We start from the raw sequence: 22,718 nt of genomic DNA on the forward strand, positions 1-22,718 counted from the left end.
GACCCTGCCCTGTGTGGCTGCCATCAGATTAGAGCTGCTACGTTTGCTCTTATCTGATGCCAGCCGCACAGGCCAGGGTTTGTACACTGGGAGCGAAATGCTGGGAGCGGGGTGGAGGTGGGGTGAAGAGAAAAATCAACCCTCTCTCTCCCAGGTCCTGGCTGTCATCTTCCCACCCCCCATCACCTCCTGCCGCCCTTCCCAGCAGCACCCCCTGCCAAGAATGCAGCGCCAAACCTCCTGGCTTTGCCCTCTGGGCCCGTGACCCGGGGGCTGTGCCCCTGGGTCCTCCCTGTCTTGCACAGAGAACTGGGCCCTGAGTCAGGCTCTCTGCTCTCCTCCGGGACAGGTGACCCGGCGGCCACCTGTGTTCCTAGGGAACTTTGGAGGCTGGGAAACCTTCAAAAAGCAGTTAATCACTAACTAGCTGGAGATAAGGGAGACAGAGAGAGTGAAACAATGGAGAAAATGCCCCACCCAGAGCTCAGAGCGTCCCTGCCTGCACACGCCAGGACCCCGCCCGCCCTGAGGAGCCGGGATCACTCCGAGGTTGTTCACGAGGGAGGAGGGAGGGACAGGTGGTCTTGGCGGGGCTGTGAGGGTCTGACTGCACTGCTGCCCCTTCCCCACAGCCCTTTCCTTCAGCTAAGCCTCAGCTTCGAGGACACATGGGAAAGGTACCCGGTGGAGGGGGGGCTCCCTTTATCTCTAAGGTCGGGGCCTGAAATTCGGATGGGCCCTTCTGCTGTGCCAGACAGGGGATCAAAGATAAATCAGGCCCCCTGCTGCCCTCCGTGAGCTCATCATGGTGGGAAGTGGGGGAAAGAAGCCGACACAACGGAAATGATTTCCCGCAGCCTACCTGCTAAACTGGTGGAGGAGAAGGCAGACAAGGGGAACCTAGGAGGGAAGGGTCAGCCCTACCTTTGCGGGGTGGGGGGTGCGGGGTCGGGAAGGACAAACATAGTCATTAACGGAGGAATTGCCAATGTCAGCCTCAGGCGTTATTCTAGGGGTTTCCTATACATTTCCTCTAATCCCACAACCTCCCTGCCCCTGCGTGGGAGCTGTGAGCCCCGCTTCACAGATTAAGGACTTGGTGATTTACCCAGGGATACACAGTTGGTCAATTCTGGAGCCGGAATTTGAACTGGGGGCTTCCTGACCTTAAACTACATCACTTTCTTTCCAACTGCCAGTTTCCCGTGGCTGATGTCTAAAATGTTCTTGGTGGAGTATTTTTCCCATCAGCCGAAGACTTGGATTCTGGGGGAAACAAAAGTTCCAGACTTCCACTCCAGCTGCTGATAGGCATTCAGGCCTCAGTATAGGTGATGCGGATGCTTATGCTGCTGGGGTTGGAGGAAGGTGGGGAGTGGATGCTGAGGGCAGAGAAAAGGGGTCCCTAGCCAGAGCAAAACAAGCCAACCTCTGGGTGCCTGTTTCCCTTTCCCCCAGTTTTCTTAAGCCCCTGCTGACCTCACGGGCCCAAAGGGCTTTTGATTTCTGTCTTCTGAGAACTCTCCTGATAAACATGCCTGCCTTCTTCCCTGATGGTATCAGCAGGATTCCACAGTTACCTCATCATCTTTATTACCCTCCTGGCTCTTGAGGATCTAGGAGATCTTGAAAGCTCCGAGAGAAAACAAGCTCGAAGGACAGCCAGCTGGAACCTCAGCCCTGAAAGGCTGCCTGTGGCCGCGGCCTGTGCCCAGCTCTCCCAGCCTCACGACAGCGGGGTGGGGTGGGGTGGGGTATGCTCTGGGCTGCTCCTACCATCGTCTTGGCTGGGTGAACTCGTTCTTTGTGGTCTCAGGGCTGTTCCAGGGTGATTTAAACCAAGGCTAGCCCGATGCCAGAGAAGAATGTGTCAACTCTTCTAAGACAGGGGTCTGGGGTAGAAGGAGGGCCGCCTTACTTACTATAAGGTAGGCTCTCGTTCTACCTTCTGATAACAGCCAAAGACGCTGGAGTGCCTGATAAGTGCCAGACACTGGGCAAAGTGCTTACAGCCTGTGAGCAAATGAAACCTCCCAGCAACTCCGTAAAGCATTAACCATTATCACACTCACCCCGGCCCCACTTCACAGGCAAGTGAGCGCAGGCCCAGTAACTGGCTCAAGGACACACTGCTGCTAAGTAGCAGAGTTGGGCTTCAAATCCAGACACTCTTGTTCCAGGCTATGGTCTGGGGCCAGCTGGGTCAAAATGACCCAGAAGCATGCTAGGCATGCAGAATCTCCGTCCATCCCAAACTCCCCGAATCAATACCTGCATTTTAACACGATCCCAGATGACATCTGAGGCATTCCAGCCTGAGAAGCATTGCCCCTGCTAAATGATATGCTCTCCTCCCAGTTGGAGATTTGGTTCTCAAGCTGCTCGTTCATTCAAGGGCTGAGTAATTCCTGAGCCCTGTGCACTGTGCCAGGCCAAGAGACACACACCCTCACAGAAGCTGTTGGCCATGCCCTTCGTGTGGAGTGGGGCGAGGTGGTACGAGCCAGGATGAGGGCAGGGAGACCGAGGCTGAGTCTTTTCCCCTTCCTTGGTCCCAGGTTCCAGGTGAAGTAAAGGACGCTAGTGGAGGGGAGGTGGGAGTACCCCCTATGCCTTGCCAGTGGGCCAAAATGTCTTTCCCAGACCCCCTTATCCAGGATCGGAGGGTCCCAGATGGCTCCTCTCAGGGGGCCTCCATCCCCTCATTTATTTCTCTTAGGGAAACCCTGTCTCACACGTGTCATGTTGGCCACATGCCCAGTGTGGGTGGAAATCGGGATAGGGCGAGTGGTGGGGACTGACCAGGAATCCTGGCCTCTGACTTTAGGGACCTCGTGTTTTGAAGAGGAAGGGGCACGGGTTATTTTGGAGCTTCCTCTTTCCCCTTGTCTTCCTGCAACCCACTTTGAGACCCTTTCGGTTACCTAGATAAAAACCACTTCTGTGTTAACACTCACCAGTACAGCTTTAGCTCTCCCTCCAAGTCAGTCTCTCCAGATTGCATTTTCCATACACAATGTCACCGAATCCTTCAAACAACCTGAGGACTGGAGGACACGCAGGCACCATTGTAACTCCCAAGTTAGAGCCAAGATGAGAGAGGCTTAGGGTGGTTAAGCCACGTGCTTGAGGCCACTCAGCCACTTCCTCCTCGTGGTGAACCCAGGACTTGAATCCAGGTTTCCTTAACTCCAAAGCCCAAGTACTTACTGTCCTGATAAGGTAATTCTGGGCCGTTGCTCAGCCACATGGGAAGGATACTGAGCAGGCATTTCCAACCGAGAATGTGGGCTTCCAGATTCAGCCGAACCTCAGACTCTTGGAAGGAGCACAAAAGTCAGCTTTCCAGGCCCCATCTTTCTGCCTGGGGCCCAGGTACCTTATATCTTGGTAACACCCCCTCAGTTGCTTCTGAGGGACTCATTGACCTGGGGAGAAACTGTTTCAGTGGAGGTTGGACACAATTCTTCCTCAGAGCAGGAGGAGGTTGTAGGCTTCTGAGAATGAAGAGTAATTAACTTGGAGGGAGCTCCCGGCCGGTGACCTTTGCCCTCAGTGAAAGTGTGGAGACTGAGATAAGGGAGATAGATCGCTGGCAGCAGGCGGGAGGAAGGGCAGGCTATTTGCTGTCGGGCTCCAGACTCAGCTCCTGTGGCCTCTGTCCCAGAGACAGTGAGTGGTGAGCGCAGGGGTGGCTGGAGGGGAGGTGGGGGGAAAGGGCGACAGGTGTGGGATAAATGAAGCATTAGTCAGTGACTTTTCGGGCTATCTCGATGCTGGTTCTTAAGGGCCCAAGAAAAAGGTGACATGAGCTTTTTGGGTATTGAGATGTAGCAAGGCTCTTGGCCAGACTTGGCAGTGCCAAGTTCAAGTCTCCTGAACACCAAGTGCTTGGCTACACCCATTGACCATCTGTGTTATCAGCCTCTTAGATCCTTCTTTACAGTGACTCACTGATTAGGAGAATTTAAAATGTGGTTATATCACTACCTTGAATGGAATATTAGCATCACTTGTTTTGAAAACCCAGCAAGGAGACTAAATTCACGCTGGATCCTGCAGCCTGCCCATTTTGTTGAGGGGGATAGCGCAGTCTGAGGTCTCCTTTAAAGTGTGCGAAGGGCTGAAAGACTTGGAAAGGGTACACTTTTCTCACTATGTGGTTCAATATGGTTGAATTCCAGGCCAACATGTCATCCGATAGCCACTTATAAATACAGCACCAGAATGCAGCATCCATGAGGACAGGTTTTCTTTAATCTTCATCCAAGGATATGTTTATTGATTTTTAGAGAGAGAGAGAGAGAAACATCCATGTGACTGGGGATCAAACCTGCTACCCAGAAATGTGCCCTGACTGAGACTCGAACCCACAACCTTTTGGTGTACAGGATGATGCTCCAGCCAACTAAGCCACCAGGCCAGAGCTGGGTTTTTGTTTTGATTTGTTTTGTTTTGTTTTGTTTTATTTTTTTAAGATTTCATTTATTTATTTTTAGAGAGGGAAGGGAGAGAGATAGAGATAGAGATAGAGAGAGAGAGAGAGAGAGAGAGAGAGAGAGAGAGAGAGAGAGAAACATCAATGTGCGGTTGCTGGGGGCTGTGGCCTGCAACCCAGGCATGTATCCTGGCTGGGAATGGAACCTGCAACACTTTGGTTTGCAGCCCGCGCTCAATCCACTGAGCTACGCCAGCCAGGGCTTGTTTTTGATTTTTAATCTGTTTTAGTCACTACTGTATTCCTAGAGCCTGGAGCAGTGCCTGAACATACTAGGCGCTCGTGTATTTAAGTGACAGTATAAACTGTGAGGCAGTGGACTGGGTTGTTCCATTTCCTCTCTTCCTTCCAGGCTGAGAAGCAGAATGTGAAAAAGTAGAGGGCATCAGACTGGTAAGCAAATATCTTGGCTCCTTGATTCTAGCCTAGTCACTCATGTAGGGCTCAGAACTCTAGGAAACTGACCCAGAGTTGAGTCAGTTTCTGCCCCAGCCTCAGCTTCCCCAAACCGGGCCGCACGCGTCACCCAGCGGTGCTGCACCCAATGAGATCATGGGTGGGTGAGGACTTCGTGTGCCGTAAAGTCTTGTGCACAAGGCGGTGGGGGGGGGGGGTGACTTGACTGTAAATGGCAGGGGGGGTGCTGGTTGTGACCTCGATGACTGTGCACACAAAACCTGCCTCTGCAACATTTTCTTGGCCCTTTTCTGAGGAAGAGCCCACTTGCTTTCCTACCCTGAGGACTGGGCAGTCATGCCGACCCGGGCCTGCGGTCAGGCCTTACTCTGCTGAGCCCGGTTTCCGTGTTCTACTGACCTCTGGGAAGGGTGACCCAGGGAGGCTGTGAGTGCTTTTTTTTAGTGGAACCATTATTAAGCTGCCAGTAATATTAATAATAATATACACCTACTAATCATGTAAGGAGACACCCACTGGTCTGTGATTGAGCCAGTCCTGCCTGGAGGCAGGAATGGATTCCTGGCCTCGAGAGCCAGGTCGCAGCCCTCTGGTCCCATTTCCGCCTTGTAAACCTGAGGACGTTCTGCTTTTCCCACTGAGAAGTTGTGGTTAGAACCTACCAAGAGTCACTGCCCTTTGTCACATACTTTGTTCTTCAAGGCCTAAGAGTTTCCAGACGATGGCAGAGAGGACCTGGACCTGTAGATGAAGGCAGCAGCATTTATGTGACACCTGCCAGGGCTGCAAGGCTGAGTTCCGTCACTGATGGCTGACACCTACCCTGAGATGATGGACATGCCACATCATTCTCCTTTTGTTAGCTACATGTTCACGGAGTCCCACAATGCACCAGCCACTGTGCGGGTCCAGCCAGAGAGAGAAACAAGTCCCTTGGCCATTGCAATTCAGTGCAGTAAGTGTCAGAGAGAGGAAAACCCAAGGAGGGGAAGCGAAGACTTGGGGGTGGGGGAGACAGTGGCAGGGGGAGCTGATTGATCAGGAAAATACCCCTCCCCCGCCCACAGGAGGCCACGTTTGGTCTGAGATCTGAAGGATGGGTAGCAGTTAGCCAGGGGAGAAAGGGGGAGCAAGAGTTCTCTGGGCAGAATAGACCAGCAGAGAGAGGAAGAGGGGGAGACTGGCCTACCTTTTGGGGATCCTGAATGGAGTCAACATGCAGAATGGCAGGTGAGAAATAACTGAAGGTGAGGTGGAAAAACAAGCAGGTGCCAGATCCCACGGGGCTTTGTGAATGTGGTTACGGAGGCGGGATGTGATTCCCAAGGGCACGGGGGACGCTGGAGCGTGTTAACCTAGTAGATGTGCACTGTGGAAAGGCCTCTGAGACCCCCTTCTCCTGCCCGTGGCTCTGAGGACCGATCCCTCCTAAGGGCCTCTCGGGCAGAAGTCATGTGACGTACCTAGGGTGGGAGCAGTCCAACTGCCACGCTGTGGTTCAGGCTTGGCTCCCACACAGTTCAGAGCAAGATGGTGACACGTGATTTGTCCCCAACAACGGAGCAGTCATGGGAGGGAGGCACCCGTTAGGGTCTGCCTCACCTGGTGTGCTGATGGGTACACTCCGAATTGTTGAACAGGATGCCCACCTCTTGGGCCTTCTCAGAGCCTTTTTGGTCTCTATTCTCCACCACGCCTTCCACCTCCCCGCTCTCTCCCCTCCGCCCTCAGCATTCTCAGCCATGCCCAGGTATTTTCACCGTGTGCCAGAGATGATGCGAGGCCAGCACCATGTGACTTGGGCCATAGTAGAAATATGGCAGGGAGCAGCTGGGAGGCCTGGAAATGTCCCTGGTGCTGGAGGCAGATGACCTGGGCTTCTGGTCCTGGCTCTGTCAACCAGGACCATTTGGACCACATCAGCCATTTGACGTGGCGCAGAACCGCTCTCTGAGCTGCTCTTCTGTAAATTGGGGGCAGTGTCCCAGGCCTGGTGTGGGTTTTAAATGAGGTTGTACTTGTGACAATGCTTTATAAATTGCAAAGCTCTGAATACATGTGTATTGGGGGTTATTATGCACTGCGTTGCTAGAGGGTTCTACTGGAGGGATGGCGGGGAGAAAAGTTAGAGATCTGTTGGGTTGGGACATTTTTGTCAATAGATACAAATATAGATAAATATACACCTGCCATAAAATTTATAGAAAAAATGTGAACTTTCCTCCCAATCCTGCCCCCCAGGAGCAACTATTAATCATTTGCTGTATATTCTCCCAGACATACACCATATATATATGGTGTATATACATATATATATAAAATACTATCATATTATAAACCTTGTTCTTTACTTGTTTTTTCTTTTCAGTGAATAGGGACATTTTTAAATATCATAGCACAGAGATGTAACTCTCTCTTCCTAATATCACTTCATGGTTTGTAGACCACAGTTTATGTAAGTATTCTCCTATTGATGTGTTCTAGTGTTATTTTCCATTTTTCAACACCCATTTCTGTGGCCTTATGTGTACATATATATATCTAGGGGGGAAATTCTGTGAAAAGGGGTTTTTAAAGGATAGGAGCATTAAGATGCAGATAAGATAACACCGATTTGCTCTCCTTAAAGACTGCACAAATGTACCCTCCTCGCACAGCTAGCATGCCTGCCTCCTCAGACCCAAACCAGCCATGGTGTTGTCAGTTCTGTTCGGGCTGTGGCTGTGAAACCTTCCTCCTAACTCCACAGGCCACATAGCCACTGGCCAGCTGTATGCCAGTGCTCCGCCACCCGGGAGGCAGAGCGCTCCACGGCACAGTAGGCAGGGCCCATCTGAGAAACGGTTCCCCGGTGAAGTGGTAGGAGTCAGGCCTACCGTGTCATGGAGTTTAAATGGGGTAGGCCATTTCCAAACATAAAGTCTAGAAGCACTGGCATAATCTACTTTAAGCACAAAGCATTGTGCCAAACAACACATTATCGTTGTTCATTGTTATTAGAGAAAGTTCTGATGCGCAGCTTTGTGCTGTGTTTGGAGGGATGGTAGTTTGAGAGGGGGAGGGGGAATGGAGAAGATGAAAGGTGTTCGTTTTAAAAAGCGTGACTTTGTTATTGTCGAGCTGAGGCTGATCGCATGCCCTTGTCGCATCCAGGCCTTTGGTGTTACAACATGCAAAACACTGGGTAACCAAATAGCATTTCCATAGAAAGAGCCCGTGACCTTTGGCGCTGTGCGCAGGTGAGACTCTCAGGAACCCCAGCGGGTAAGAGTGGGGAGGGAGCGCGGGGGAAGGCCTCTCCAGCTTCTGCAACCGAAAACAAGGGGCCGTTGGAAAGTTCCAGAACCTGATTACTGACAACACAGGCCCGAGTCCTGGCAAGTGTGGAATAATCAAAGACTTAGGAACCTGAGTTTGCAGTTGGTCGCCAATTCAGCTGGCCCCATTTGAAAACTGGCATAGGTAGGGGCAGGGAGCCAACCTCACAGACAATGGGAGATGCCGGTCAATGAGCATTCTGTACGGCAGAAGGGCAAGTACTAGGGGAGGAGGAAGCAGAGCTCAGGATTATCGAAATTAAAAAAAAAATCAAATAACTGACAGTAGTTTCCCTTCCCATGTATTATCTAATTTAATCCCCTTAATTACCCTCCAGAGCATTGTTACAGTCTACATGTAATAAACGAGGAAGTGGGAACTCAGAGAAGTCAAGTCCCTTGGCAAAGGTCACACAGCCGCAGGGGCAGATCTGGAACGCAGACTGAAGTCTGTCTGTCCCTAAACCAGAGCGCCCAGGAGAGCCTCCGCTCCAGCATGGCAGGGCTCGGCGGGGCTCAGAGGGTGGTGTCATGCAGTAGATCGCCGGGCACGACAGTGGGAGGTTTCACTTTCTGTCGTGATGAAGAAGGACCTCTTTGTAACGTGTTGTAGGATGACACGAAGAGCCATGAGTTCCGTTTTCAACCACACTGCTGGTTTCTGTACATTTGATCACTCTGCCACACTCCCAATATCACACCCTCCTCCCATCCTTTTTGAAGATACGGGGCTAGCGGGGATGGTATTGGGGAACTTAGGCAGGAACTCATGGAAGGAGAAAAGGCGAGGAGGTCATGTGGGGCGGTCACTGGGATAGGGTGTGAGGAGAGTTTTGTGCCTTTGTTTTAAAAATTCCAGTTAGGTCCCCAGTGGCCTGGTGGAGCTTCTACACCTCCATAAAGACTCTGAGGCCGTGACTCACACTCAGAGTCCTACAAGCTAGCCAGCCCTCCGTCTCTGGGCTGCTTCTCCAGCATGTAATTACCCTTGCCGCAGGTTACTGCTTGGCTTTGTTCTGTGCTAAGGTGCTCTTTCCTCTGTCCATCTGGATTCCTGAGTCGTTCTCAGGTTCACAGGTGCTTATTGGAACCGGGGGAACCACTCACTATCACCTCGGGGGGCCTTCCAGTTAGGGAAGGGGGAGTGCTGACCCAGAGAGGCTGCGCCCACCATAAGCCCCTCTCTCTTCTTTCTAAACACTTGTAAGGGGCGGCGGACCGAGAGTTGTAGATTGGAGGATGCTACCCGCAGACGACCTGTGAGCTGGGCAGGTTCACCTGTGTCATCTCATTGAAAGCTTCACAGAGCATGTTACAAGAGATAGTGCCCAGGGCAATGAAGGAAAATGGTAGAGGGCAGGGTTCTTCTGTTGGAGCCCCGGGTTTCAGACCCAGCTCTGCCACTTCCTGGCTGTGTGACTTTGGCCACATTTCTTAACTTCTCTGAGCCTCCAGCTCAGCTGTAACATGCAGGTTAAAACAGTGACTACCTCGAAGGACTTTTGAGAGGATTTGATGCCAAGGTGCAGGTGAAGTGCCGAGTTCACTGTATGTACTTCATGGGGAGTGATGATGACAGTGATTGTGATGACAATGCTACTGGGACAGACTTTATGCCCATTTCACAGATGGGAGAACCAAGCCTCGAGTCGTCCGAAGTGGCACCGCTGGTCAGTGCTAGAGCTGGGATACAAGCCTGCCTGTTTCCAAGACAGGAACCTTTCCCTCTCTGACGGACAGTCTACAGGAACGAGTCTGCGTGTTAGAGTGCTGAAAAAAAGTATGTCCCGACCTCAGTGGTTCACGGGCCCAGGTTGGTTCCTTGCTTTCTCCTCGGTCTGAGGCTGAGGCGCGATGTAATGAGATTATGTAAATATTTACTCCGGCTTCTGGGAAACCCAGCAGGTTTCAGGGTAAGCATCTCCCAGCAAGCAAGGGCTCGCCTGCTAATTCCCCTTCTCTCCGAGGCTGATCAGATTGCCCAGCGCTTTGTCAAATGCCAGTTTCCTTCTATCTGGAGGGGAGAAAATCAGTCAGTCCTCGCCGAGGCGCAGGGGAAGGATATCTCTCACGCATGGTTAGGTGGTGTTTGAGGCTGGAGGCTTTGAGGTCAGGCAGCCCTGGTTTCTGTTTGTCCTTCCGAGCAGTGTGACCTTGGGTAAGTCTCTCTCAGCTCCTGTTTCCTCATCCTTGAAATCGGGCATCAGAATGTCATGCGGAGGGGCTGTTGTGAAGATTAAATAAGAAATTGCCCATAAAGAGAGTACTTTGTATCTGGCACACAGTTAGTGCTTAATAAAAATAGTAACACAGAGTTGGCAGATCATGGGTTTCGTTGACCTTGCTGGCGAGTCTCTCTTGTTTGCTGCCGTTCAGAGACCCTGGTGAGAAGATGTTGTGGCCACGTGATCCTTGGCATGCCGGCTCCCAAAGAGATGTTCAGCAGGCAGTAATCAGCTCATAGGTCTTTTGCCACTGTGGCACCTTCTTTTTACACTGTTCTCAGTGTAAAAAGCCTCTGAACATACTAAGAACAGCAACCATTTATGGCAAACTCCTTAAACATACCTTCCCTCTGTAATCTCCAATGAAGACCTGGGGGATGGTATTATCTCCATTTGCAGATGAGAACATAGGAACTCAGAGATGGCAGGTAACTGCCCAAGGACACACAGCAGTTAGAGGAGATCAGATTGTAGCATTGTCTACGTGACACACGGCTGGATTGACCAGCCCTCTTGGTTTCCCTGGGGTCACGAGGTTCCCCAGGAGATGGGGCTTTCAGTGCTGAAGATGGGAAGGTTGGGATGAATAGGCTGCTCTACTGCAGCCAGGTTGGGCAGTGGTTCTGGAAAAGAGACGGTGAGAAAACAGGGAGTTGCAAAGAGAAAAGAGCGGAACTCTGCACTGTTTCTTTCTGGAAAGATGCCTGGGCTTTTCCCGCTCCCAGCAGTGTTCTCGGGAGTCCTTCTCTTCTCAGCAGTTGCTACAGGGCCTTGCACCGGTAGGTGTTCAACAGCCCCTGTGGGTTTGATTCCCACTGGGAATTAGAGCTGTCTATGCCAAGGGCGTCTCTCCCTGAGGCTCTCCACCGTGGCAAGAGGAGCCACTGGGAACCTCATACTTGACCTCAGGCACCAACATGTGGTCTCTGCAAAGATACCACACCCTGGGGGGGGGGGGGCATCCATTCAACCATCTTGTGTGCATCACATGCCCCAGGAACAGTGGGAAGATCTAAGGAGATACACAGGGGAAACAATTTCTAAATTATCATAGACACATAGGATGTGTGGGTTGTGAGTCTAGACACCAGAACCCCAACTCTGGGGTTTCAACCTCTGAGAAAGGTCAGTCTTAGGCCCTGCCACCCAAGAGGAGTCATGTCAAACCTTTCTGGGGACAGGACAGTGAAGAACCTGTCTGCTCAGGTACTTGGGGTGGCTGGGGCAAAGCTGCACCCCAAGGCGGCCCCAAATAAATGGCAGAGTAGGACATGTGCTGACATCTCACTTCATTGGCATCTATGTTTCCCGACAGTAGAATTTTCATGTGTTTTCTCCTTTTATGGCTGAATCCCCTTCACCAGCACAGCGTCTAGCACATGGTAGGAGCTCAGTAACTCCATTTGTGGAGTGTTGACTGTTGAATGGTTCCAAGTACCCCCCACTGTTCTGGGAGATGCAAATTCTGACAAGCAACTGGGAAAGGATGAATGGGGAAATGGGCTGGATTCCACAGAGCAAAGACGGGACGGGACGGTCCACACGGTGGGGAAGGCGGAAGCTGGGGAGCAGGGGACACGTGCAGAAACAATCTGTGTCCACTGCACCTGGGATGTGCCTTGTGAGGTACGGGTGGAGATCAGGGGACTTAGGACATCGATGAGAGACACTGGTGGAGGACTGGGAAGGGGTGCATCCTCGGGGAGCTTGCACTGTCTGTCTCTGAAGCACTGTTTCCAAAATTTCACATTTTATTACCACTATTTTTGCAATGTCTGTGTACCCACCTCTCTTACTTACTTAATAATTCTCACATTGACTTACATTCATTCCCTATTTTACTCTGCTAGGTTTGTTTTCCCATCAGAACTCTATAGCTGTTAAAATAAAAATTACTCTTTGCATTTAAAATCATTGTGTGTGCCACCCTTGGTAGGTGTGCTTTCCTCTGAGAAGCCCAGCCCCAGGGAACGGGGAACCGGCAAAGATTTTTTTTTTTTAAGATTTTATTTATTTACTTTTAGAGAGGGAAGGAAGGGAGAGAGAGAGAGAAACATCAATGTGCGGTTGCTGGGGGTCATGGCCTGCAACCCAGGCATGTACCCTGACTGGGAATCGAACCTGCGACACTTGGTTCGCAGCCTGCACTCAATCCACTGAGCTATGCCAGCAAGGGAACCGGCAACAATTTTTGAATAAGGGAATAATCTAGTTGCTTTCTGAGAAGACAGCCAGTGTGAGGAGTGGGAGTGTGTGTATAAAATCCTGGTACAGTTGTGACTACAGCAAAAAGAAATATTACCAGGCTGAGTTTGGAGGGCATTTAACCGTGTCTCTGTGAGCATTAGGATAAAACATGCAGAAACTGCTCCGTCTCTCTCTGCCTCTTTCCTTCTTAGCCTCACGTCACCCTCTCTCCCAGCCACGCAGCCTACTGCCTGGTGCTTGCTCCAAGGGATAGACAGTCTCAGCAGTGAGAAGAATGAACAGAGCACTTGGAGCAAGGCTGTGGGCCCCGCAGTGACCTTGGTGGGTCTGGCTGCCTGGTGATCGTGTTCCTGTTTGCGCAGTGCTGTGGTTTCCTATGCTCATCTTACCTGGTTGTTTGACAAATGTTACCCCCAGCCAAGGCTCAGGTTCACAGAGCACTGACCCATCCCCTAACATGCCCATTTTCCCAGCTGTGTATTCGGCGTCCCAAGGTAAGGTGACCTGCCAAGCTAGAAAGAAAATGGATTAGCAAATATCCGAAAGTTTGCCAAGTGTTCTCCTCCCCCACCATAGCCACACACAATTGTGAGATCTAAGGTTGGACTCCCTGAAGTTTTCTGCTCTAGTGGTCCTGGCAGCTCCAGGAGAACCACGAATGGGATGAATCGGAGAATTGTAAACCCTGGGGAGGCTGTGAAGTCTTTAGGTGGATGGAAAACAGTCCATCCAAGTTGGACTTCGGTGTTGATGGAGAATGTCCCCAGCGAGCTGACCATGCCCTTCTTGTACATTCACCTTGTCAGGGGTGGCTCTGGCCCCTTGCTCTCGACATCCCATTCTTCCCAGCATAACAGAGTGCCAGGCCTTCTGGTTTCCACTGTCAGGAAGGGGTGCCCTGTGGCTGGTCCCTCTCATTGGAGGGCTGTCCTCGCAGAAATTTTTAGACGAACCTACTTTGCAGATTTTAGGTTGGGTTTGCAGAGGAGTTCCTTATTTCACTTTTACTATACACCCACCTACACAGTGTTTTTTGGTTCCCAAAACTTCAGAGCTATTAACCTCCAACCCTAAATCAGGACTCTTCATAAAACTTTCCTGGGGCACTGTCATCAAAGAAAGTAGGTCTCAAAATGGGACTGTTCAGAATGCAGACCTTGTCCAGGAAGACAGAATGACTAATTCTGTGCCCTGAACTCACATGTGGTTGCTTAGAGTGGGGGTGGGGGAGAGAAAGGGGAGAAACACCATACACATGCCATGATACACGTGGGGAGATTTCATCTGGATTTCCCCTAATGTGCAATTATTCAGAAATAATTCCAAGGGCTTCTTTCTTGACATTCCACCAATGTACAGGTGCACATGTTTTGAATAGACTGAATAGATAATTTATTTATGCAAATGAGTTTTTTGCATAGTCCCAGGGGGTGTGTTTGTCAACTCTTGGATATCGTTTCCAGGAGCTTTCTGGATGCATGCTTTCCAGAGGCATGATCGGGTCCAGAATTCCTCATTTCTCTCTGCGGAGCATGTAGGAGCAGAATCTGGTCAATGATCATTTCGTGTTTCCCCAAGACACTCTCAACTGCTTGTGAAAAATGGGGGTAGAGAAACCAGTTTGGTGGGGGGCAACTTCCACTCCCAACTGGGTTCCACTGCTGCCTGCAACCTTCATGATTACAGCCTTCATCACCGCTCCCACTCTTTGCTCTATTCCTCTGCTGTTTCTGGAACCAGATGCCTAAGGGTTTTCTCACAGTGGTATTCAGTGTGCCTTGTGCCATCAGGCCTGGGGGGTGGGTATCAGGTTGACCTTTGTGTCAAAAGAGTTTCATGACTTCCCGGGCAAGACCAAGTCACAACTTTTTCCAATGGGTTTCCCCTCAATTTTGAATCTGATCATTTGACTTTTTAAATATTTGGTGTTGAAGGGCAGGGGCTGAAGACTTTTCTATAAGATCCACCACACACCTGTCTGCCTGTTTTGTAGTGGTTTTTTTCTTTTCAACTTTACAATCTGAGTCTGCTAAGAAACATTTACATTTCTAATTGCCTTTCAGAACTGAGCTTGGTTTTCCATGTCTGTGTAGGACATTACAGTCCAAATTTCAGTACGCTGTTAAGCTTCTTTTTTTTTGAAGGGAGTTGTGGTTGAGAAATCTTCTTTTGGCATGCCACTCACTTTGATCTGGCTCTGGCCACTTGCTTGACTGTGTGACTTTGGCCAAGTTACTCCTCCAGGCTTATGAGTGAGGCTCCGTTTCCTCATCTGTAAAGTGAGAATAGTAACAGTAGCTTTCTGATGGGGGTGATGCAAGTTCAATTCTGAGTCTGATAACTGGGACATGGTTCAAGTTTAATAAATGTGAATGGTCATTAGTATTCTTCCTTTTTCCTAGAACTGTCTAGTTTTACCCCCTCCTCCTCTGTATTTTGAAACGTGGAGTTATCTAATCACTTTTATGTAACTATGCTTTGTTGAGGGGGTGCTCTTGGGATCCAAGCTCCACACTTACAGGATGGAGGTACACATTTTCTGAGAGCCGGCCAAGTACCAGGCACTCTCGTAATGCTTTATACAGTTTCTCATTTAACTTCCCAAACAGCTCACCGAGAACATTTATATCCCTCATAGAAAGATGGGGAAAATAAGACCTAAATTTTAAGCGAATGAGACAAGGTTTGTCTTGGTCTGGCTTTAAGACCTGTGTCCTTTCTACTTCTGAGATAGCTGAGCCCCCTTGCTTTTTTAGGATGAAGAAATAGGTTCTGAGTGTCCCTAGTCTTCCAATTCAACAGTTCCTCCTAGGTAATTAGACATTTGGATGGTAATTTTATACATTTTCTAGCTGGGTCTGAGAGTTTGCTCTCTCTCATGGTCTCTGGGTGAAACAGACCCTCACCCAAGGCTGGCTCCCTTAAAACGTCTTCTTGGAGGGCAGGCACTGGGTCTTCCGGTTTATTCTTGGCGGAGTGATATGGGAGTCCACACAATCTGAATGGAGGGTGATGGACACACAATTGATTACTGTCTGTACAATCACCCCACTCTCTGGAGGTTGCCAATTTGGTGGTGTGGGGAGGGACTCAAGCATCTGAACTTGTAAAGGTGATCTTGATGCCCTGCTGGCTTAGAGCAAGGACACAGAGTTCAAAGACAATAAGGCAGAAAAGGCGGGGTGCCTGGGGGCTATGGGCAGGGCAGCTGGTCCCTGACGGCTGCAGCTGCCTCCCTCCGACACCTGTGTAGCAGCATCTCTGCAGTCTGTTCTATAGTTGGGGGGGTCCCAGGGATCATTTTACACTAAAATAATGTGTCAAACCAACTGCTACAATGATAAGATACTCTTCCCGACACAAAAAAGAAGAAGATACTGGCTGCAAGAAGGCTGCTCAGAAGTGGCCAGTCTTTGCCTGCTCTTGCTTGCTGCTCTGAGGCTGAGAAATGAGCCTTTCTGAGGACCTGGTGGAAAAACTATTTAGAGTCCCAAACAGTTTGATTCAAAATGAAGTTGGCAGTGAAGCTGGCATGAAGTCAGGGCACTGTGCACAGCTATTTGTGAGGGAAGATAAGGCCAGAAAGAGAATAATAAGATGGAGGTGAGGCAGAAGGAATAACACAGGGGTGAGTTACGTTAGGCATGAATGGAAGTGTCTTGAGAGTAATTAAAATAGAAAGGAGAGTTTAGAAAATTCATCTTTGGCACGTAGGTAAGATTGGGAGGACACAGTAAGATCGTGTGTGTGCAATGGGTCATTCCTTCCAAAAACGGTGAGCCGCCCTCCCCACTCCAGCCCCGAGATTGTCCCCCAACCCAGCAGTTCAGTGGCATGTGCCATTGGCAGAGGATTTGCTCAGCATGGAGGCACAGATGTGACGGCAGAGACTCCATCAGGGGATGCCATGCACATCTGTTAGGACAGCTGTCCCTGTCCGGCTTCCCAAACAAAACTCAGGTGCCACGCTTCTCCTCAGAAGATTCAAAGGGCATCAGGATCTACTCGAAGCCAAAATATCAAGATTTTTGAAAATGGCTTCTAGTAGGGGGTAGGGTAAGAGACAAGATTATGTTTATTAACTTTAATTCCTTATTTGGTGCTCTCCAAGGTGATGGATGATAATATTCTGCTCTAGGTAATCCCTTCCCCCACACCAGACAGAAATTCTTGCTCCCATCAGTCTTACAGTAATATTCCTACGGGGCTCTCACCAAATATTTGTTCTGCCCTGGAGGTAACTCCATGTCATCAGGAGGGAATGATAGACAGAAACACATATAAGCACACACTTGCTTTCAAAAATAAATATAGGGCTTCTAGTTTAAAGGTGCTGTGTAAAGTAAGCAAGCATCCCCTTTCTTGCAAGGCAAGCACACAACTCTCATTAACCTTGTAACCACAGCCTGTGTTGGTATTAAGACTCAGACCCCTAGGGCTTGATACTTGGCTTAGAGTGATTCTTTGTCTTGGCCTTGATTTGGGAATTTAGGTCCCTTGGCTTCTTTGGTTCTGTGATGTATATCTTCTAGTAAATAATCCAACCAAAGCAGAGTCCTCAGGCTGCCACACACAACCTAGTCTGGGTTGCTCTGCCCCTTTTTCCTCAGTGGGAACCAGCATCAGAGCTCCGTCAAGTCCTACGTGCTTTGGCGCACGTCTGAGACAGTGATAAGGCCTTGACCTGTAGAGAAGACCTGGAAGATTTCTAGGCAGAGTATTTGTGTCTGTAGTGTTTATTCCAGTTCCCAGTGTTATCTTGATCTTGCTTGACCTAAGGGCTAGCTGCTTTGCTTCACGCTCTGAGATCTTCCTGTCCATAAAACCCAGGCAATTAGCTTTGTCTCATCACTTGACTTCTTTGCTTGTGTCTTTATCAGTCTCCAAGAATCCTGGGTTCTTAGAACTAATGCAATCTATTCTAGGTTTGGAGTCTGACATGATAGTGAGGCTCTTGCCTATGGAAACTTCTACTCAAGAAGATTATGACTTTTAGGAAACAATGTGTTCATATAAAGGTTCTTGTATGTTTAATGTTTTTGTGGTTCTACTTTTACATACTTGAATATTTGAGACTCTTCCAACTGACAACCTTAGCATCAAATTCAACTTTTAGCATTCTCAGTTAAATATCAGATCTATCTATCTATCTATCTATCTATCATTTATCCTGATGCAAGTGCTATCTTGTTGAAGTTGATCATAGAGTAAAAGACCTCATATATGTAAACTCCAAAGGAATTGCTTTATATATGCAACACATCTAAAAATCTAGTTTTTGGGAAGTGGGGGGTGTTGTTTTTGTTTTCCTTCTGGGAGGTTCAACGGAGTCTCAGGCAAAGAAGATAACCAATAGTAGGTCCCCACTAAGTACCAGACACATTCTTAAGCACTTTATGTATGTAAACACTGCACAAACACAGTGGCTTATGAATATGAGATGACAGCTTTCCATCCCTTTTCATCTCCACCATCCCAACGTGACTCTTCTCCAGCGTGTCTTAAAGGAGCAGTCCTCTGACCTCAACTGGGCAGGATACAGGATAAGATGGATGAAGAAATGGAGATGTAACTGGAGTTTTTCAGCTAGAAAATAAAGGACTTAGAATTAAAGGTGGTTGGCACTGGCCCAGAGAGTGACGTCACTTTTGGAGCTGCTTTTGAAGTTCACCCCCTCTTGACCACACAACCCCATCCACCTCCCCACTGTCCCTCGTCTCAGGCAAAACTGGGAAGGAGTCACACTGGCACTAATAATACCCAGCCTCCCCAACACACATACACACATACACACACACACACACACACCCTGGAGTGGGTGGAGTTGCTACTTCAGTTGCTACTCATGATGCATCACACAAGCCAAAAAAAAAAAAGAGAGAGAGAAAAGAAAAAAGTCACCAGGCTGCTCCTTCAGCACCCTGCTCTCAGATCTTGGAGCTGATAGGCTAATTGGGGCTAATGTGATAATGAGCAATAATGACATTTACTGTTTTTATCAGGCATTTACATTTTATAGGGCCCTTGGGAAATACACATTGAGGAGAGGGGATGGTGGAGAATGTTTAGTGAAGGTAGGGAGGCAGAGGGGCTTTTCAGAGCCCACGGATATTGCACTCCCAAACCTTTAAACCCTCCCATACCTGCCTGGGTTCCAGGACCCTCTCAAACCCACCCCTGCCCTCCCACCAAGTCTTCTCCACCTTCAGAAATCTTGGCATCCTGTTACATAAACTAGGAAAATAAGCAAACAGGAGAGGAGCGTTACTACTGCTCACTCGCCTTAACACGACCACCGCTTACTTTTCGTCGCGTTCAGCCTGTGGTCATATGCCGACTTTTCTTTATCCCACGAGGAACTTCTTGGTTTTAATCATAACATCTTTGTCTCTTTGCCAAAACTCAATTTCTCTTTTCTCTCCCACAGAGGGGTAGCCTGACGAGTTAAAGAAATCTGCTCAGACGCTTAGCTCATGCCAGGCCAGTGGCCAGAAAGACCTGAGAGAAAGTTAATGGTTAGGGGAGGAATAGTCCTTGCCAGGAGCAGTCCCTCACCTGTGTGGGTGGGTGTGCACCGGTGACCCAGGGAAGCGGGCCTTTGTCCCGAGGGGATGGGGACTGCAGGGGCATTTAAAATCCATAAAGCCTCTCCGGGGGTTCTTGCCCAAACTGTGTTACTTTATTCCCAGTTTCAGCATCTTGGTCTTTTCCTCTCTCTAGCTCTTCTAGGGAGTGTTCGATACACAGAGTTAAAAAGACAATGCAAGTGTCAAGAGGAAGTAAAGAACCTGGATAATCTGACAACCGGATAGTCAGCCCCTGCATTGTTGAGAGAGGACTGTTGCACCTCAAGGACTCAGAGGGGGTCCTCTCTTCTGGGACCCTCCCGTTAAACTTCCTCCTGAGTCTCTTACCTGGGACCCGGGGAGCTGGCTTTTCAAAGTCCACTGAAACTGCCAAAGGCCATTGTCAAAGAGGCGATCGTGGTACCCAATGAGAGAAGCTATGTTGTCTGTGGGCCGCCTGGCAGGGAGCCCCTTCAGAGCCTGGCACCTGTGCAGCCTGGGCAAAGATCTGGATGCCAAAACAGAGTGGACTAAATATAGCTTAGTACTCGAGACAGATGTTACTCCCCTATACTCTTGTCTCCTCCAGATGTGAATTTCTGCTCACGTGGCTTTTACAGTCTCCCTTCCTGATGGTGTGTTTGGGGAGCACCCATACGGGTGCTTTTCACCTGAAACAGCCTCTAAGCTGAAAAGAACAGTCACCACCAAATCAATTCCTCATCCATTAACAGGTTGTCTCTCTGTTCCTGAGACACAGGCATAACCCGGTTAGACCTGTTTTGTTTGAACACTAACGTGTGAGTTGGCCAAATGCAAATGAGCCAATGTTTGTAATCCCTTATTTTATTTTTTTTAAAGGGCCCGGCAGCCAATCAGAGGAGGGGGAAGTGACTTAGGGAATTCCCGGTTGGTGGCTTATTGCTTAACATCCTACAAAATGATTTAAAATTATTGTCATATGCATTTATCTTCACTCCGATGAGGGCTCAGTCACGATAGCACCCCTGGTTCCCCATTCCCGTAGGAGCTGGCGTGAGGGCTGCCTGCTGCCTCCCCTCCATTAGCCACAGCTATTGGATTTCCCACCCAGAATCTTTAGTAAATGAGGTAAGTCCTTCTTTTTTAAAACTTCTTTTGAACCTGGAGTTCAACCCCTTGAGTGGAAAGAGAAGTCTAACGTGAATCAGACAGCTGAAACTGAAGCAGACTCCCGGAGGCAGCAGGCAGGAAGTAAGCTCGCCTCACCTGAGCTTACCTCACTGGGTCTTAATAGAATTGTATTTGGGGGGGAGGGCGGGCAGTTAGGCTACTTTGGCTGTTACCTGTGAATTCCCTGCACTGGTCTGGCTTTCCAGACGCTGTGAATTTAGAAGCCCCTGGTTTTTCCTCTGCCTGTGTCTCAAAGCCATTTCTCTGGGTTGAATTCTGAACCAAATAGACAGCCACCTCGGGGAAGGATTGGTTGGCTCAGTAGCTGTGGGGCCTCGTGTTCTCACTTTCTGGAGACGTCTTCTGCTGGTCATTTTCCTGACTTACTTGTAGGGAAGGGCAGAGTCGTTTTTAGTATATTCTGGTGTCAGAAAACGGCTGGAAATAAACAAGGGCATTCGCATCCGTCCTGGAGAAAGTGGTCAGGCAACCCAGGTAGGCAAGGGCACTGGGGAGAGCTGCACGCCTAAAAATGACTTTGTCCGGAAAAATTTTTTTTTTTTTGGCCAAGAGTTTGGCCATACCTTAAGGTGACAAACAAAGCCTCTGGTTGTTCTATAGTGGGCTACTGTGACCACACGGGCAGACGTGCGTCAACAGCACCAAATGCCGTCTAAGTCGGGGACTCCCTTGGTTGTGTTGGACACCAGGGGGGAATATTGGCCCCAGGGTGGATGGGTCTGGGAACAGCGCAGAATTAATCTTGTTGGTGAATAACAACACCGAGTCGGGAAAGTGACGTTTTTGCCATCCGTCTTTACCAAGATCCAGTATGCTCCCAGGATTGTGGGAACATGTGTGTGTTTAAGATGAAGAGCAAGAGTCTGTGAGTCTCAGTGCATGGGTGTCACGGCTGTTTTTTTTTTTTTCTTACCTTGGTAGCAGTTAGAAAGTGAAAGTTTGGATTCTGAGAACTTCCTGCTGAAAGGTCCAATTCAGGAGTTGGTTCTGTAGGCACGGGTGTGAGGATGTGTGCATGCAGAGCCTTTCACGGTATAAACGGGTAGTTGGGGATCACGGGTGGCTATGCGCTACTGCAACTGAGGCCAAGGGAAGGGTCGATTTCTAGGAGGAGAGATGAAGTTGCGTTATTAGGGTGAGCTGCATGGGTGAGTGATACTATCAGAAAAGGCTCTCAAGAAGTTTTAAGAGTGGCATGAAGAGCTGCATTTGCAGTTTTCAGGAGGCCCCACTCATCCTCTTGTTGAGACCTGGAATTCTGAGACTCTAAAACAACTCACTAATTCCATATTTTAATCTGAAGTCCTACGGGGTCACGCCCCTTCCCCACCAATCGCTAAGGGCTTGTGTGGATAAATATTAAACGCAGGGATGAAACGTGACATGGGGGTTATTTGGAAGTCTGTCATGACATTTGAAAAGATCAATATAATGGAGACAGTCCTTTTCCATGCTTCCAAAGTGTGCTGCAAGGCGTTTTAAAAGAAAGTGACTCGGAGGGGACAACTGTGCTGTAAGTCCTCTGTGTCACTGCCTGAGAGGGCGACGGCCGTTGGCACCTTTGGGGGGTGGCTGTGGCGGGGCGCCGGCCTTTGATCCGGGCGCCATACGTGTGAAAGGTCTCGAATTCCACGGTATAGTTTCTTTTGTGCTGATAAGTATGAATTTGTTCAAGCCACACGACCCTTTTCTAACATTGTGTTTGCCTGTTGAAATATATTGGGAGCTCCCCCAAATGGAAATGCCTTGGGCCTCCCTGGACCGGGGGAAGCCTTGCACCCTCACACTGACGACTGTATGTTAATGCTCCCAGTGATTTACCAAGTTTGCCCAGATCCCCTTTCTATACCTTTTGACTCCTTGAGAGGTTGAGACAAAACGAAAATTGAGAGGTTAAAGTATTTACTCAACTGAGTTCAATTAGCTAATTGGAAACTGGAAGGAATTCATATCAGGTCTCAGGTCAGAATGTGAGGGCTGCGGGCCAAAGTTTGCTGCTACGAAGTGAAACTCAGCTTTGGTGAATCTCATCACGTTTTATTTCCTCCTCACACCCCTCACCCCTGCCTCCGAATCAGGGGATTTTAGCCCTGGGTTGTATTCCTTAGACTGTCTTGCTTTTTGGAAAGCCCAGTGTTTAAGAACCTTGTTCAATGTTAAAGCATCAAGCACAGAGGTTTATACAAGTCATTAAAAAGTTATTCAGTCTTCCCCCCCACCTCAAATGGAGTCATTTCTAAGCCGTTTCCAAGAGATGTGACGTGCAAAGACCTCTGGGTGGGGCAGACAACAAGAATTCCATCGTAGAACCTGC

The 22,718-nt window shown here is 49.2% G+C and overlaps 1 protein-coding gene across 1 annotated transcript in view; it reads left to right on the forward strand.

Annotated features, from left to right (window-relative positions):
- Positions 1–20,191: 20,191 nt before the first annotated feature.
- The window catches only part of EHF (ETS homologous factor), a 42,467-nt gene continuing 39,940 nt past the window's right edge, over positions 20,192–22,718 (forward strand). The window contains exon 1 of the mRNA XM_028517522.2: positions 20,192–20,341. The gene's annotated coding sequence lies outside the window, so the exon portion shown is untranslated. The remainder of the gene's footprint in view (positions 20,342–22,718) is intronic.

The sequence above is a fragment of the Phyllostomus discolor genome, chromosome 6 (assembly GCF_004126475.2).
Source record: "Phyllostomus discolor isolate MPI-MPIP mPhyDis1 chromosome 6, mPhyDis1.pri.v3, whole genome shotgun sequence".
In the NCBI taxonomy this organism is placed as follows: Eukaryota; Metazoa; Chordata; class Mammalia; order Chiroptera; family Phyllostomidae; genus Phyllostomus; species Phyllostomus discolor.